The sequence below is a fragment of the Spermophilus citellus genome (assembly GCF_964194105.1).
Source record: "Spermophilus citellus genome assembly, chromosome: 13".
NCBI lineage: Eukaryota > Metazoa > Chordata > Mammalia > Rodentia > Sciuridae > Spermophilus > Spermophilus citellus.
The window spans coordinates 73565221-73580786 of NC_138193.1; the positions used below are offsets into that span (position 1 = coordinate 73565221).

The 15566-nt window shown below is 37.1% G+C and overlaps 1 long non-coding RNA gene across 1 annotated transcript in view; it reads left to right on the forward strand.

Annotated features, from left to right (window-relative positions):
* The window catches only part of LOC308632564, a 33634-nt gene extending 19087 nt beyond the window's left edge, over positions 1 to 14547 (forward strand). Inside the window, exons 2-3 of the long non-coding RNA XR_014018586.1 lie at positions 10506 to 10573; positions 10894 to 14547. This is a non-coding gene — a long non-coding RNA (uncharacterized lncRNA). The remainder of the gene's footprint in view (positions 1 to 10505; positions 10574 to 10893) is intronic.
* The last annotated feature ends 1019 nt before the right edge of the window (positions 14548 to 15566 follow it).

The window sequence follows — 15566 nt, forward strand, 5'->3', positions numbered from 1 at the left end:
TCATTGTAAAACCATAAGTTAGGTCTCTAGGAAGTCCTTAAAATAAGTGAAACAAATCTATATATGCTACCATAGATATACAAAATATACTCATAAGTGAGGAAAACATCTATTACTCTCTGTGTGATATGCTTCCATTTTCAGAAATATAGCATTTCATATATATTAACATTTATAACAAGGTACATTAATAATAACAATAAAAGAGTGATAATGTTGGCTTACTCATTGCAATCCACAGACACATTAGAACATCCTGATTTATAAAATTTATTTGTTCTTTTTTTGGAAATAATTGTACCATCCTGTGAGACCTCTAAGGAGTCAGGAGTCTTGGAAAACAAGTGAATGGAGAATTTGAGTGGAAGTAGACATTCTACCAGAGAAGATGATAAAGCAAAGTACTAGCTGTTATTTATCTGCCCAAGAGAGCAAGGCAATGTTGCCAGAATATATGAAACAAATTCTGACCTGCTTTTTCAATACATTGGCCAGTAGTTAGAAATGACATATAAAGGGGCTTGAGGCAGCAATGGAGGCCATGAGGAGAAGGACCGCCATGGTACTTCTCCATTTTGGTCTCCATTTTGATTCACTGAAATGTCTGATTATTTATGCTCAAAATTTAAGGGAAAAGGCTTGGTTTGGTTTGGTTTGGTTTTCTCCCAACCTCCCTCCAATTATTTCTGGAACATGCACCCACTTTCACCATGTCCTTTTGTCACCAGAAGTCTGAGGAGTTCCCAGAGAGGGGACCTCAACTAGGAACTAGTAGAGTCCTTGGCTTTCACGATGGAAAATAATTTCAACATCAAAGGTTTATTTAATAAAGCAGAGGCACTTTCAAGGGAGATTGTAGGCCATCTCCAGAGGGCTGGACAGAAACCCCTTGGTGTGAGGTGCTAATATTCACAGAGGGACATTTGCTAGGCACCAGACTAGAGGTGGAGCCAGAGCAGAGTTATAGAATTTGATGCCATTTTTTTCCAACACTTGTGCTTTGTTCTTATGGTACTTTTTACAGCAGGGACATGAGTCAAGGCCTTGGGATAAGGACAAGAGCTGAGTTAGTTGTTCAGGAAAGCTTGTTTTGAATTTCAAAGATTCATGGATTTGGAATGGAAGGTTAGAAGATTCCTGCATTCCAATGCCTCATGGGTGCTTTTCTTTTGAGACTCAGTGTATCTCTTATTTTCTGAATCCCCAAATTCCTATCTCATTTCTGTGAAATTTCTCCTTGCCTTTCTTTAACATCTGATTTGAATGAAAGTTGTATTCTTCCTAGATATCCAGCCCCTATGACCCATGTGACCAATCTTCATAGTTCAAGAAGACATAGCAAAGTTCACTGCATGAATAACCTTAAGGAAACAAAAGTGATTTATTTGTCAAAAATCTACTTCTGAAATAAATTCTATACTTCATAAATTTCACAGGAAATGCTATCAAATCTCCAAATAAGCAGATAATTCCCTCAATATTGAAATTGTTTTATGGCAAATAATGAAAGGATCTGGAATATTTTTATAATATGTTATTATATTAAATAGGAAACTAAAATAAAAGTTCACACAAAAGTTACAGAAATGGTGGTATACATATCTTAAAATAATAGCAGAACCTATTCTCAAAATCATAATTATAATTCATCATGTTTAAATTAGGATAATTCCTGATATTTCCATTCTAGAAAGTTTCTTATTAGAACATATCATTAAGAGGTAGACACTTCACAGAAGAAATATGATTGGTCAACAAATATATGAAAAAATGTTCAACATCTTTAGCAATTAGAAAAATTCAAATTAAAACTATACTGAGATTTCATCTCACTCCAGTCAAAATAGAAATTATTGAGAATACAAGCAACAATAAATGTTGGCAAGATGTGAGAAAAAAGATACACCCATACATTGCTGGAGGGACTGCAAATTGGCATACTCTGGAAAGAGGTATAGAAATTCTCAGAAAACTTGGAACGGAACCACCATTTGACCCAGTTATCCCATTCCTCAGCTTATACCCAAAGGATTTAAAATCAGGATACTACAGTGATGCAGCCACATCAATGTTTACTCAATTCACAATAACTGAACTATGGAACCAACCTAGGTGCCCTTCAATAAATGAATGGATAAAGAAAATGTGGTATATATATATACATAACAGAATATTACTCAGCCATAAGGAAGAAAGAAATTATGGCATTTGCTGGTAAATAGATGGAACTGGATACTATCATGCTAAATTATCTAAGCCAATCTCAAAAAACCAAAGGCCAAATGTTTTCTCTGATATGCAGATGCTAACTCAATATAAGGGGGGATGGTAGGGAAAAATAGAAGTACTTTGGTTTGACAAAGGGGAGTGAAGGAAAGGGAGGGGGAATGGGTATAGGAAAAATAGTAGAATGAATCAGACATTACCATTCTATGTGCATGTACGATTGTATGACCACTGTAATTCTACTTCATGTACATCTAGAAGAATGAGACGTTCTACTCCATATATGTATAATATATGTCAAAATACATTCTACTATCATGTATAACTAGTAAGAACAAATAAAAATATTTTAGAAAAAGAGGTAGAAGGAAAAGATCCCCCTCAAGAAATGATACAGCATGTGACTATAATCAATATTCCTTCCTTATGAAAAAACATGTGGTAAATAGAAATCTCAACATGAAAATTCACCATGGCATAAATATTGATTCTCTCAAATTTTACATGCAAGGCAGCATGAACTCCCATGGGGAGTTCACTTAAACTACAAGGGAGGGTGTCCTGGTAATTCTCATATTATAAGTAATATAATATGATAAAAAGATGGGAAACGGGAAACATCAGATATTTCCCTTCTAGAGCATTAAATGATTCATATTATAATGCAACAAGAGTTCATAGCACCTCCAATAAGATATCCTTGCCTACAAAACTTAATGTAATTCTAACTTTTGACGTTAACTACCTAAGGACAAGTTAAAAAGATACCACTTTTCTAAATGGTTTGGCGGATCTTTAAGAAGACATAGATAGAAAATAAAACTATGTCTATGTTTCAGGACACTGTTAAAAAAATAACAAATGTCTTCCTGCTGTGCCCCCATGACTTTGTGGCAATCCCTAGGTCACTGTCTCGTTTGCCTTTTCCCTTCAGAATTGGTCTGCTTTAATGTGATTTACCTAGTTACACACCAGATAAATTCAGTTTGTATCACCTTCATTTACAGTACCTTTTCCCCTAAGCCCAGCATTCTAGATATTTTTTAATTCCAATTTTTGAGGTCAACTCAATCACTTTTATTCCCAGCTCCAGCACCCTAGATCACAGGCTCACTCATCTCTGAAACCTTGTTCACCCAGAAACAGAATTAAGACATATTTTCTTTTTTAAACAGTTTTTGTTGTTTCTCCTGTCGGCCAAACACAAAGAAATTTGGGGAAAAATAAATAAATAAAGCCTCCTCTTGAAGTCTTCAAGACCTGAGCTAAGTCTTTTCCATTTAACTCAGACATGGCTGATTCTTTGCCAACATCCTCTCAATATACACAAAATCACCTGGTGACATTCCTATAAGTGCTAACACTTTCCTGAGACTCTGTAGACAGGTGAATGTGCAATAAAAAATGTGATCTGCTCCCTTGTAAGGTAGATGGAAAACATCAGAGAGCTAACACCTGAGGAGAAAGTGTTGGTAGATGAACATAGTAGACTTCTGTTTAGGACAAGATCTGACCCATACAAAATAAAAGAATAATATTACTCCCTGTGGCAGATTGTGTTTTTCAAAAAATATTTAAACCAATATATATCCCATTCTAGATTCCCTTCTTAATTATATTGATACTTTTCCATTAAGAGATAGGATCTAGGGTTGGGGATTTAGCTCAGTGGCAGGGAGCTTGCCTAGCACATGCAAGGCCCTGAGTTTGGTCCTTGTCCCTGAAAAAAAAATAAGAAAAGAAAAAAAAAGAGATAGGATCTATGCTTACATGCAGGACATGAAGTTTGGCTGTATGACATTGGTTTTCTACTTGCTACCATACTGGAGAGATCACTAGGAGAGTCTACATCAACAAAGAACAAGAAAAAGAAGGCACAGGGCTTATCTACATCCCAGCAGTTTGAATGGACCAAGTGAGATGTTGTAGTTACAGTGGATCAGAAGCATCTTTCCCTGATGCAGACTTCCCATTTCCTGACCTACAGAATCTAGGAACATAATAAGGGTTACTAATAGGCTAGTAAGTTCTAAAGCTCTAGAATAATCAAGCAGCCACAGTAACTGGAAGAGTTGTAATGGTAACTTAAATTTCCTATGTGAAGAAATAATCCAATCAATCAGCTGTACAGGATTTGCCTGTGTTTTCCTTATGTCATAGTCGTGGTCAACTACATCATCAGAAAGGCAAAGCATTACAGCAGCAGAGGTGGGGGAGAACTCACTTCATACTGTTTTCTTCACACATAGATTTTAGTCTAAAAAGTTGCTAATAGAATTCCCAGTTGAGCTTCCATGGCACCTAGTTAGAATATATAGATCTAAAATTCCAGTCTGAAGCTGGAACCCAGCTTCAAATTCAGACTTGATGCCTATGCTTAGGAGTATGTCAGAGAGCCATAGGGGGTGGGGGTGGGACAAAGAAAAACCCAGCAGAAGTAATGTTTGCTTAAATGTGGAAAATACGGAATAAGCATGAAATTTCCTTTTCAGAGTGATTTAAGAAGTCATATGTAATGAAAGGGAAAAATGAAACTGTTGACTGCCTGGGAGAAAAGGAACAATGTCCTAATTATCCTTTACAATAAACATTTATCAAGTTTTGTACATAGGTGGATATGCGTAAGTAAAGAATTCTGCCACTAAATTTAAACCAAGTCATTGGGTTTTCAATGTAGTGAATCAAGAATAATGAGCAGGGAAAAAGTCCCGTTTCTTTTTCTTTTTCTTTTTCTTTTTCTTTTTCTTTTTCTCCTCCTCCTCCTCCTCCTCCTCCTCCTCCTCCTCCTCCTCCTCCTCCTCCTTCCTCCTTCTCCTTCCTCCTTCTCCTTCCTCCATCTCCTTCCTCCTTCTCCTTCCTCCTTCTTCCTCCTTCTTCCTCCTTCCTCTTCCTCCTCCTCTTCCTCCTCCTCTTCCTCCTCCTCTTCCTCTTCCTCTTCCTCTTCCTCTTCTTCCTCGATTCTTAGTTCTTTCATTTTGGTTAAATATTGCTTCCAATTCTTTTGAATTATGTTAACATTTAATTGAGAGAGGCTTTCCCTCATTTCATTCAAAAGCAGAGGTTGGGAGGAAAAGCAGCAAATTTCCTTCCTTTAGCATTATGAAAAGACATGTTATTATCTCTAAATCCCAGATGACTTTCTGAGTCAATCTATATCCACTTTTCATTCAGTGTTTCCTGAGCAGTACCACTTCCCAGAATGCTCTTGTAACAGGAATTCTAGGATCTCATAGAAACTCACATTTTAATGGAGCAGGGGAGCCAGTAAGAAGTTAGGAAACATGTGGCCAGTATTATAGTAAGGATAGATTCTATCTTTTTACAGGAAGTATAAAATCCCCAATAGGTCCTCGGGCATCTGAAACCCTTAATAAAAGTCCTTTGTACATTTTTCATCCATGGTGAATATATGATAGTGTCCTTTTGAACTTTAATAGAGACAATAAACATTATCTACAAACAACTTTAACTTCATTTTAACATTATTTTGTACCCAATTAATGTGAACAACACTGGGGTACAAAATAATGTTCAAAACATATACACATTACATAATCAGGTAAACATTTATCTTCTCAAACATTTATCAATTATTTGTGGTGAAAACTTTTAAATTCCTTTTTTCTAGCTTTCCAAAATGTACAATAAATAATTGTTGTCTACAGTCACCATGCTGCACAACTGTACCCCAGAATTTCTTGCTCCTGTAATAGCCATTGACAGACCTTTCCCCACCCTTACCTACTCTACTCTCCTTGGCCTCTGGTAACCATCATTGTACTCTCAGCTTCTAAAAGATAACTTCTTTACATTCCCCTTGTGAGTAACATCTTGTGGTACATGTCTTTCTCTGTCTGGCTTATTTAATTTAACATAATGATCCCCAGTTCCATCCCTGATGTCATAAATGATAAGATTTCATTCCTTTTCATGTCTGACTAGTATTCCATTCTGTACATGCATCATGATATTTTTTCAGTTGGTGAAATGCATAGATAGTTTCCAGATCTTCTCTACCGCAATAAACATGGGAGTATGGAAGTTTCTTCAAACTAGTGATTTCATTTCCTTTGGCTATATTCCTAGCAGTGTGAAATCATGTGGTATTTCTATTTTTAATTTTTGAGGAACCATCATATTATTTTTCATAATGGCTATACTAACCTTCCTTCTTACCCCACAGTGTACCAGGGTACCATTTTGTCCACATTCTCACCAGCACTTACTATCATTAGTGATTTGACAGTAATAGTTCTTACTAGACTGAGGTGATCTTTTACTGTGGTTTTGATTTTCATTTCCCTGAAGATTGGTGATACTGAACATTTCTTATGTAGCCGTTATTCATTTTTTATGTCTTGTATTTAAAATAATCTCTATTTGAGTCTACTGCTCATTTTTTAATTTGATGAAGATGATAATAATAATGATGATGATGATGACAATTTGTTTTGCTATTGAATTTTTGGGAATTCCCCAAATTGAATTTATACATGGTAATGTATATTTTCTCTGACTGTATAGGTTTTCTCCGTATTTTGTTGAGTGTTCCTTTGCTGTGAATTTTTTTTTTTAATTCTGTATAATCCGATTTGTCTGTTTTTGCTTTTCATTTACTGTGCTTTGGAGTCTTTCTTTTTCTTTTTTTTTTTTCTAGTACCAAGAATTGAACCCAGGGTGACCTACCATGGAGCTACATCCCCAGATATTTTTTTTTCCCAAGACAGAGTCTCCTTAAGTTGCCCAGTCTGGCCTCAAACTCAAACTTGCCATCCTCCTGCCTTGGGCTCCCAAATAGCTGGGATGATATGGGTGTTCTTGGATCTTAAGGATTTTACCGTAAAAGGTCAATTTTACTGTTTATCCCTGCTTTATTCACCATTTATTGACTTTCCTTGTTGTAGTTTATTTTTCTAATATAATCTCATTTAAAATTCATGAAAGGCAAAGGTTCCCCTGGGCTATCTAAACAGGAAATGATTCAGATAAATGTTTACTTTTTGTTTTCTTTTATAAATTGTAGCAAAATATATATGGCAAATTTTGCCATTGTAACCATTTCTAAATGTGTCACAGAGTACCTTCAGCACTGTTGGGCAACTAGACCACTGTTCATCTCCAAGACTTGTATTCTTCTCAAACTCTGATTTGGTGCCCATAGATAAGTCATCCACTTATAAAACAGCCCAAACTTCTGCAATGCTGCAGTTGGTTCTGCAGCTGTGGGTGGCCCAGATTGCTTTTCCCCTGGAATCAAAGGTGTGTCTGTGTGATCCCTAATGGTGTTGAGTGGCAGCCTGTTTCACACCTGGAAACTGAGTCCAAAGCAGGGCTGGTAGACATGCCCCAAAGTCTGGCAGCTGTAGAGGTGGGTTCACACGGGGCATGCCCTATGAAAGCCCTGAACTGCCTCAGACAAGCAATAGTCACGCCAGGTTGGTTGTCATTCATTAGATCACTTTTGGAAAAAAAAGTCCTTGTCCAGAATTTTGTATCCTGCAACTTTACTGAACTCGTGTATTAGTTCAAATAGTTTTGGGTGGCATTCTTATATAGCAATTAATCTGGAATGACTGTCTCATTGCTCTTTGAATTTTTTTTGAGTCAAAGCAGAGATGCAACTTATTGATATGGATCGCATGTTCTTTTCTTTTTCTTTTTTCTTCTGGAACTGGGGATAGAACCCAGGGATGCTGCTCCACTGAGCAACATCTACAGCATTTTCTTCCCTTTTTTTTTTACACACAGTCTTACTAAGTTGCCAAGATTGGTCTTGAATTTCTGATCCTCCTTGAGTTTCAGACTCCCCAGTCACTGAGATTAGAGGTATTCACCACCATACCAGGCTTAAATATGAATTTCTTAAAAATTGATTTTCTATTATGAAAAAGAGAGTAAGATATTTAGATATATGCTGAAGAAGCAAAGTGAAATTTATATAGATGTTAAGAGTCTTGAAATTCACCGTGATATACTTGTATACATTACGTATAATGTGTTTTATGTATTACATGTAAAATTTGTTGCCTTGAAATCTCAGAATACTTCTTGGCATGGTGGCACAGCAGCTCAGGAGACTGAGGAAGGAGGATCACGAGTTCAAAGCCAGCTTCAGCAAAAGAGAGGCACTAAGCAACTCAGTGAGACCCTGTCTCTAAATAAAATACAAAATAGGGATGGGGATGTGGCTCAGTGGTTGAGTGGCCCTGAGTTCAATCCCTGGTAGGAAGGAAGGAAGGAAGGAAGGAAGGAAGGAAGGAAGGGAGGGAGGGAGGGAGGGAGGGAGGGAGGAGAAAGAAAGGAAAAGAAAAGAAAAAGAAATCTCAGAATCCCATATTTTATCTCCTCACTAACTAGAACTGATTTGGAGGAATATGAGGTTTAAATAATGACAATAATGAACAATAACTTCTAAATCAATACCATTTCATTTATTTTTCGACATTCAGTTCAATTAACTGCTATCAAATATTTTGTAAGAAGAAATTCTACCATATCAACTTTCATAAAGAAATGACACCTTTTTGGAATTAAAAGCACCCATTTTCTACTTAGAATTACTCATGTAGTATAATCTTCCATAGAATATTTCATAAGAAAATTAAAATATTTCCTATTTACCTATTTATGTGATAAATTACAAATCAAACCTGTTCTCTGAGATGGTAAGAATATTTTTCAACACTCAGTTAAATATCAACTCTCACAAAAGAGAGTGATTCTCTAATTTTAAGGCAAAAAAATCACATGGGGATCTTTGTTAAAGACATAAATTGTTAGGCCGTCACTCAGACTACTGAATAAAAATCTGTGGAAGATGGCCAGGAAAATCAGCATTTTTAATAAATATATTAGTTGCTTCTAATACTAGATGTCTGTGAAGTACATTTATACAAATACTTGAGAAATTTTGACTTCTCTATATCTCTATTTCTCCATTACTACCTGAATAAAATATTAACTAGTCACCAATTGAACTAGGATACTGAAATAGGAACATATTTTCAGTGAATTAAATGTAATGCAGTATTTAAGAAATTCTTAAAATTTAAAAAGTAAATGGAAATTAACCTTTCATCACCATTCCACTCTTTTGTAATATCTTTTTTAAATCACGTTTTCTAAAAGCAGGCCTTTGAGGAGAAAATTCTTCACAAAGAATGCAGGGGAATGTCAGCTACATTGTCAGCTTTGGACTCAAATGCAACAGGATTTGTGGTAGTTTAGAAAAAAACATAATTCATTTAAATTCAGGCTCCCAAATAAGATCCTAGCTCTGAAACAGATACTGAATTCACATGAAAAAAAAAACATATATATATATATCCTATTTTAAAAGATTGCATTATTGTCATGATTCCAGACCTTCTAAAGGTTTTGCTTAAGGGACTGAACTTATTTATGTTTCAATTCTTGTGTGTATTTATTGATGGATGAGGTTGGTTTATTAGGGAGAAACACAATTCACAAAGCAGAGGATTTCCTCTAAACTCCAATTTTCATACTGTTGCGATGTCATTCATTCATAAATTCCAACTATGCTGTTGATCTTTGCCTCTCACCCAGCTCCTATTATTGGTTTGAACTACAGTAAGGGTTTCTGGCATTAAAATCATCTGGTCTTTCTGTGTTTCTTTCAATTGTTACACATACACATAATTTCAGCTACAAGGATTCCTGGTTTTCCTACCCAAACTCATTCATGTTACAAAGTAAAAAGAAAAACCAAAAAACCTTCTCACAGGTGGAAAAGCAGAAAGGATTGTAAGTTTATTCTTGTCATGATGCATTGCCCAGGTTATTTAAAGGCACCATTTGTATCTCATCATATGCCTTAAATAAAAGAGGAATATAAAATTAAGAGTCAACACAAAAGCAATCATTGAAAGTCAATGACCTGCAAAGTCTAGAGTGACAATGTAGAAATATGAATGTCTAGAGAACTCCAAAGAACCTGTGTGTGTCTTGATGTTTCAGGCAGGTACAATTACTGATGGAAGAAAAGGAAACTGCTCCTTCCTCAGATAAAAGAATTGATTGCCTATAAGGTTCAAGATGCCAGAAAATACTTCACTCATCCAAAGTGAAGCAAGTTATCACCAATTGAACAAGTTGCTGTTTATTTAGTAATATTTTCAGTGAATTCTCAAATTATTAGTGAGGAAAATGTAGCAGTATTTTAAAAACAATACTATTTTATTCATTATGCTTCATTTATTATAAAGACCAACAGTCAAAAGGAAATGATTTATCCTTTGTTTTTTTTCCATTTTGGACAGTAACTTAAAGATTTGGAATTGGAATATGGTATTGCTTTATATGCCTGGCCTCTGACTCCTTGCAGCAGGTAGGTTCACAAGAGTGACATTGACCTTCACTGGAGATACTTGCCCTTTTCTTCAGGATTTTCTGTGGAGGGGTGGAGTGCACCAGTGTTGGCTTGAAATTTGAAGACATGGTGGTAATTTTATGCCCCAGCAAATCTAACAAAATTAATAACCATTTTAAGAAAAAAAAACAAACATTACTCTTCAACATTATCAGACACCTCATAATTGTTTCAAAATATTATCTGTGAACAAAAGGTTCACAAAATCTTTTTCTTCTGAAGTAAACAAATGCTACTCTTGAAGATAAAAACTCATGGTTGCTTCTTGATGTTTGCAGACAAGGATTCTTGTGCATATGAAAGAAAAGAAGAAAAGGACTGAGGAGTCTCTCTGTGCTCTGTGTCTATATTTTACAAGAGAATGGAAGATAAATGATGAGGAACGGAGGTGAATGCCCCAAGAGAAAACCTACATTTAATAATCAGAATCTGTCCCTATTCCAAAGAGATGCATTGCCAACAACCTTTTAGGATAATTTGCATCAGCTGCAAAGGAAATGTGATTACGGCTTGTATAATGATGGTTTTGCTCACACATGCCATTGATCAAAAAAGAGTGCATTTTCATAAGGTGGAGATATTTTCAGGTATTTCATATGAATTTTGGAAAATTATATTCATGTGAGTAACTTTTCCTGTCAAACACTCTGGGGGAAAAAATGGTACGTGTCCAAGAAATCTCAAAACGGTAGCAACATTAGCAGCTCTTTGTCTTTTCCCTTTCCTAAAATAGAGTTATAATTTTTAAAATCTGTATAACTTTCTAATTTCCTCTTGGTTATTTTAGGAAAATGTTGAGTAAATCCAACTAACAGAAGAGAACCTATATTTAGATGACCAGTTTTTGTTTTCCTAATTTTAAAAATGTTTATATTTTAACAGGCATCCTTTCCTTACGACATTTTTTTTGCCTTCTTCTCCACTTATTCTTCCATCTCATCTTTCCTTCCTCCATCCTACTGTTTCTCCTTTCTTATTTACATTTTCCCCATATGCATTCACAAGGAATTTCGGAGACCTTACATGAACCTATCCAATTTAATGTAAAAAAACAAGCATTAAGTTCATAAAAGAACCCAAAATCACATTTTCCAGTACTGCTATGATATTATGATATTTATTAGAAAAATATTTTCATATTCTTAATGATTACAATGAAAAAATATACAAGTTTTTTATTGCCTAGAATCAATTTTTTTTCTTAATTTATACAATACTCTTTTGGGGGGTACCAGGGATTTAACTCAGGGCACTCAACCACTGAGACACATCTCCAGCCCTATTTTGTATTTTATTTAGAGACAGGGTCTCAATGAGTTATGGATGCTGGCTTTGAATTCATGATCCTCCTTTCTCAGCCTCCCTCAGTCTCATCTGTGATCACCAGCGTGTGCCACTGCACCTGACTAAGCAATACTTTATATCATACAAATCTTTACTGAATAACTGGCAAACTGGTGTGAACTGCTAAATGATTCCTATAAAATGGAAAATACCATTCACATACATACACACAGTAGGCTGGCATGTAGCCTACTGTCTAGCACAACATACAAGTAAAGATAGGAATAAAAACGTGTTTATTGTGAGGAGCAGTCGGAAGGAATAAGTAAGTTTATGTGAACAAAAGATGAAAACTTTTATCTAAGAACATGAAATTTAAGCAGAAACTTGAAAGCTAAGATGAACAATCTTTGAGAACAGTAGCAGGATAGATATTTCAGCGCAAGCAAAATACAGAGATAACCCTGGAGCACTGCAAGAGCTGAAAGTAAGCCTGTGGGACAGGACCATGAACAATGTAGATGGAGATGAGAGAAGAATGGAGAACCGGGCCTGGGGAAGCTCATGCTCTACATCATGGGCTGTTGAAAGGTTTTAAATTTATTGTCATTGCCAAGGTAAGACATTATAGGGTTTTAATCCCATTTATGTTTTAAATTTCCATCTGGCCACTTTCTAGAGAATGGAATGAAGAAGAATAAGAATAGAAACAGAAAGACTATTGCCCTAACGATTGGCTTGTACTTGGCTTGTTGTGTTGAAGCTGACAGGAATGAAGGAATTTGGGATGCATTTTGTAATCATATAGAAAATACATTTGCTAATAGGCTAATTGTGTGGCAATAGGAGATAGTAAAATCAAGGATGGTACCTGGTTCTGGGGCTTGATGAACACAATAAATGGCTTTCCTTTTGCTCAGATGGAAATGCTTTGAAGGAATTATGATGGAAGTGAAAAAGAGGGGTGAGGAAAATTTTATAAAGAGAATCATCAAGAGCTTGGCTTTATAACTGTTAATTATGAGAGGCAGTCCTATCCATGTGGAGAACGTTAAGAAGACACTGTATATTGGATTTGAAGCTAAGATGGTTCTGTGTCAGGAATTCTAATCAGAGATGACTTAGCAAAAACACATAATAAGAAGAAGTCATTGTACCACATGCTTTAGCATTTCAACACTTCAAGAATATGGAACACTGAAGACAACTGAAAAGAGTAGCCATCAGTGAAGAGAAATCAGAATTATGAACTGTCAAGGAGCTGACGAGAGAGGATGTTTTGAGATAGAGGTGGCCATTGACTGTATCAAATACAGCCGAACTTTAGACTGCATTGGATTTGACACAAAACACTTGGTCTTTGGTAACTGTGAAAAGTGGAATTTCACCAGAGCAGGACCACAGGACAATAGTTGAAAATGTAAAAGACAAGGAGAAGTGGACTGGAAAGTGTATACAAATATTTTTTTAAGAAGTTTGACTATAAAGAGTAGTGAGTAAATAGAACGTGACAGTTCAAAGTTCTCTTCCCAAGAGCAATTTGAAGGATTGAAGCCTTTGGGAATATAAATGAAGTGATATTCAGAGTGTTTCTTAACACATTAAAAATAATTTTATTACTGAGTGGCTAGAGCTAACTTCTTTCGCTTTTATTGACATATTTACATATGGTAAACATCATCCATTTCAAGTGGAGTCTGATGAATTTTGTTAATTATGTAATCATGTAGCCACCAACATAATGATACTTATGTAAAATATTTCTAAATGCTTTAAGGAGGATATAAAACGTTACTCAAATAAAATGCATAATCACACTTTTATAAAATACACAGTAGTTTCATTACTCTGGAAGTTTTCTTATGCCCTCTGGTAGGCATAAGAAATCCTTTGCCCCCATACTCAAGACAACTATTAATCTGCTTCTGTCTTGAATTTTCACATAAATGGAACTTTATACTAATGTAGTCATTGTGTTTGATTTCTTTCACTTTGCATAATTTTTTGAGATTCATTCATTCTGATGCAGTTAGTAATATTTTGTTAATTTTTATTGCTGGAAGCCATGCCATTGTGAGAGTATCTCAAATTTTGCTTTTATATTCACCAGATGATGGCTATTGGGTTGTTTCAGGCATTATAAACAACACTGCTATGGTCATTCATGCACAAGTCTTTGAGCATCGTTTTTCACTCTCATGAGTAAATGCTTAAAGTGGGATTTTGAGTAGTATAGGCAGTGTATTAAACACAAGTTACTGCCATACTGTTTTTCAAAGAGGTTGTTTAGTTTTTCGTTCACTCTAGCAATGTGTTTGGAGTTAAGGTTGCTCTATAACAACCAAAAATTGGTATGGTGTGCCATTCTTGCTTTGGATATTCCTGTAAGCTTTGTAGCAGTATTAAATTGTGGCTTTACTTTGCATTTCTCTAATGACTAGTGAAAATTATTTTAAGAAGTGGATGGTCAGACTTTTGTCTATGCAAAAATTTTTGACTTACTATTGAATTACTAAAAGGTCTGAGGGCTTTTTTGGAAAAATGGCTGATTTCATGTCTGGGAGGGAAAATATAAGATAAGTCTGATGCAAGTAAATGAAACATTGATGCAACAATAAAAAATAAACAGCTAAAATTAAAATAAGAATTTAAAGGGTTAGGAAGATGGCGGCTAAGGGAGTGCAACTCCCCAGTGCGCTGCGCCACTGTGAGGGATAAAGACGTGGTGAAACGGCTGAAGGCTACCTTGGTGGGAATCCCCAGTGAAATTGAGGTGCTCCAGAATCTAGAGAACAGACTTCCAGCGCGCGGGATTCGGCTGCAGGGGCTTGGTCACAGGCGATTTCCCCTGCACGGAGAGAAGCAGTGCCTGTCGGCGGCCGCCCCGCAGATGAAGTCTGGGACGCGCCCTGGATGATCGGCGGCGAGGTTCCAGAGCGGGATTGCAGCGAAGCGGATTCTGGGGCTCATGCCAGTGGCGCACTGGCCGCGCTGAGTGCTGAGTTCCAGCCTTGAAACAGAGGAGAGAACCGGTCCAGTTCGATACCAGACACCGGTCGGAAAACGGAGGAAGACTGCAGCCGCCAACATGGAGAGCTGATGCAATCATCCCTGTTTTCTACTGATCTCAGCTCATTCAACTACGGAACAGGTGATTCCAGGCTGGTATTTGCCTGCGTCGCGCAGACAGATCGCCCAGGCTCGGGACGGGAATACCTGAGGAGAATACTCTTCGGGCTTCACCCCTGGCAAGGCGGGCGCCGGACTTTGAGCGGCCAGATTCTAGTTCCCCGGGTTGCTTTGGTCCAGGGCGGGAGATCCGTCGGGGACTCCGGGCGGAGGCCAGTTACAGGGGCACTGTGCGCTGAGGGGCGGCGTGGCTCGGGCTACCGGAACAGTTTGGCCCGAGGCTAGGGAGCCCGAGGGAACTGTGTCTTTGACCCTGCCCCTGGCTGAGCGTACACTGAGCTGGGAGAGGTTGGAGCTGCCAAGCTCGGGCTCCCGGGGCCGTCTGGGCCTGAGGCTGGGGTTCCTCTGTGGAGCCTGCACCTAGCAGAGTGAGGCAGGGATCGGAGAGGCTGGGTTCTGGCTCCCGTGGCGGTTTGAGCCCAGGGCCGCGGAGCCTGTGGGGACCGCGAGCTGAGGCCAGCCTCAAGTGAAACTTGCG